Source organism: Oryzias latipes, chromosome 24 (assembly GCF_053564925.1).
Source record: "Oryzias latipes strain Hd-rR chromosome 24, Olatipes_Hd-rR_3.1".
NCBI lineage: Eukaryota > Metazoa > Chordata > Actinopteri > Beloniformes > Adrianichthyidae > Oryzias > Oryzias latipes.
The window spans coordinates 13333379-13336890 of NC_136260.1; positions in this window are offsets into that span (position 1 = coordinate 13333379).

Genomic DNA, 3512 nt, shown 5'->3' on the forward strand with positions numbered 1-3512 from the left:
TTAACCTTTTGTTGTTTTTATGCAAATGGCACATTCATAAATCAAAAGTAATGAATCATACCCCTCATTTCTCAATCTTTATTAATGAGTTCAAACAATACATTAAGACAATAAGAAACTCTGATAATAAGAACGCCATCAAAACATTAGATCTGTGTATTAGTTTCAATATATATGCATAAAATGTATAAACCCCCTGGCTTGTTCCTTCGTTGTTGTTCACTGTTCAACATTGTTTTGTATTGATTTTTTACATTCAATAAAGTTTGAAAAAAAAAAACTCATTGGAAGGACCCCGAAGGACCCGAGAACATCCGGCAACCCGAGAACATCCGGTACCCACAACGGCATCACGTAGTCTGTGACGTCACATGATCAGTGTTGCCAGATTGGGCGGTTTTGGTTCTAAATTTGCGGGTAAAAATGGCTTTGGGCAGGTATGCATAATTTGGGCGGTTTTAGGGTCGGTTCGGCGGGTTTTTCCCCTCATGAATATATAATAACGGACTACGCTAGGCCGTGTGCCTGTTGGAGTATTATGTACTGTGAAGTATGTGAATTATGAAGCTGCGTGTACGCACCAGGCAGAGATGATAATGGGCTCTGTCATTAGAACCTGTTGGGGGTGTGCAACGCCCCTCTTCTTAGAAATTGTGTTCTTTAAGGATGATACCGCGGTCGCGTGTGGGCGGAGCTAAAGTTATGGTCTGATCGCTGCATGGAGCGATGTCTGTTTACATCAATGCATGGTAGACATAGAGAATGTGGAGAGATCAGGTTTATTATTTTGAAGAGTTCTACTTGGTAATCATGTTTCCATGTTTGAGTTCATAAAATCATCCCAGAGAAAGTCTCTGCTTCAACTTCCGTAGTGAAAGCTGCGTCTTAATCTGACGCCCATGTTTGCATCTCTCTGACAGAGTCTGAAGCCAAACCCCTCCCCCGCCTCTCTACCTGTTCACCTGTTCACATCCTCTGCAGCTGAGAGTTGTTTTCTCCTGCGCTCCTCAGTGTATTCTACAGAGAAAGCGCAAAATATGGTCATCATAGTCGGGGCGCTCCAGCACAGCACAAAGATGAAAACGCCGCACGCAGGTTATAGCGAGGAGGATAGAGCGGGTTAAGAAAATTATTGGAAGAAGGCGGTCCACTGAAGAAATATTTAATACTTTACTCATTTTATATATATATATTATTTCTGTGTGGAGATATATATATATATATATATATATATATATATATATATATATATATATATATATATGATACACACAAACTTGTGATGGCGTGATGGCTGCATTAAAAGTTGGGCTAAAGCGGGAGAGTCCTACTTGGGACTTTTTTGAATATAACAGCGTGGAAAACTAAAGTAGGTGCCTTGTAGTCGAAGCAGGAGACAAAATTTGTGGAACGCTCCTCAAAGGGAAAAACCCTACGTATCTAAAAGTACATTTAAAAAGCGCACACAACAACGCAAATCAACAGTACCTAGACAAGCTAGCCTGTCGCCCGCCCTCCCCCGAGAAAGAAGCGAGAGCAGATAACGTAATGCTGTTATCGGCTGTTGTATTTTAATTTAAGGATGGTTGTCCTTGTGTCCTCTGAATAATAAGTGTTTCAAAATGTATCTTTGCGTTTTTATCATACAATACTTATTCTGGTGATTTTGAATCATGCACCTGACAAATATCCTAATTTACAAAAAAAAAAAAAGAAAAAACTAAAACACTAAAACTAATAAAAACTAAACTAAAACGAAGCAATTTCAAAAAATAAAAACTAATAAAAACTAATAAAGCAGCCTCAAAAAACTAATTAAAACTAAATAAATTTAAAAACGAAAATTCAAAACTAAATAAAAACTAAAACTAATAAAAAATCCGAAACTATTATAACCTTGGTATAGCCCCCAATTCCACAGTTAGAAACCTTGGGGTTTTATTTGACCAGGATTTATCATTTAAGGCTCACATATCTCAGGCGTGCAGAACTGCCTTTTTTCACCTGCGGAATAATGCTAAGATCAGAAATATACTTTCTAAGAGTGATGCTGAAAAACTGACCATGCATTTGTTACGTCGAGGCTGGATTACTGTAACTCCTTGTTAGCAGCGTGTCCTAAGAGTTCCTTAAGAAGTCTCCAGGTTGTTCAGAACGCAGCAGCTAGATTGTTAGCTGGAACTAGCAGAAGAGATCACATCACTCCTGTGTTAGTTTTGCTCCATTGGCTCCCAGTTGATTCTAGAATCAAGTTCAAGATCCTCCTGTTAACCTATAAGGCCTTACATGGAATGGCCCCGTCCTATATTAAGGACCTCATAGTCCCTTACCATCCAATAAGAACACTTCACTCGCAAAATGCAGGACTGCTTGTGGTTCCTAGAATTAGTAAAAGTACGGTTGGAGGTAGAGCGTTTAGCCACCAAGCCCCTGCCTTATGGAATAAACTCCCAGCTCATGTAAGAGAGGCCGACTCAGTTTCTACATTCAAAGCTAGACTGAAAACATTCCTCTTTGGACAGGCTTATTGTCAGACTAGTTAGTATTCAGAGATTATTTAACTTAATGTTAATTTGTTTAAATTAAACTTAATAACTATTTCTTTTAAAAGGCTGCTAGAAGTTGAAGCTGGGGTAACTATGGTGCACTGGGGTTCTGTCCTCTTTTCTCTTCTACTTCTACCCTTCCTCTCTTCTCTATTTTTGCTCATCATTTGTCATTTAGTTCTCCATGCCTCTGTTTGGTGCAGTGCGATTCATGTATTGTCCCTCTTTTCCTCTCCCCTCCTGGGGAGTGGGAGTGCTTCCAGACTCCAGTTGGCTCATCCATGCTCCAGTTCCTGACCGTCTACCTCGCCTTTGCTCCCGCTCCTACACCTGGCTGTGGATCCTGTCTCTGCTCTGTACCTGACCGAGTACCTCGCCTCTGCTCCTGCTCCTACACCTGGATGTGGTTCCTGTCTCCGGCCCGACTCGCGCCCCTGACTGTCCCCACAACAACAGCTGGATGAAGCTCATCTGCTGGATTTTATATATGTAGTTGTAGATTTAGATAAGTTAATTCTTCTCTAAGAGTTCTGGTAAATCACCTGTCCGTCCTGGGGGAGGATCCCTCCTTCATGTGGGCACCCGTGAGGTTCCTTCGTTTTTTCCGGAATCCGTTTTTTTTGGGAGTTTTTCCTTACCGCGAAGAGGGGTCTAAGGGCAGGGATGCCAGTATAGCTTAGTCAGTTTGTTAGTTCATTTTAGTATTTTTCTATTGAACTCTTTGTATTCGTGATACTTTTGAGTTCATGTTTTACTTCGAAGCCCATCGAGACGACTGTTGTGATTTTGGGCTATACAAATAAAATTGAATTGAACTGAGCACACAGCCCTGTGGCGTGCCTGTGCTCAGGACTATGGTGTCAGATAACAGGCTTCCCATCCTGACATTCTGAGGTCTGTTGGCCAGGGAGTTCATAATCCATGAACAGAGCATGGATGAGAATCCAAGATTGGAGAGTTTGTGGC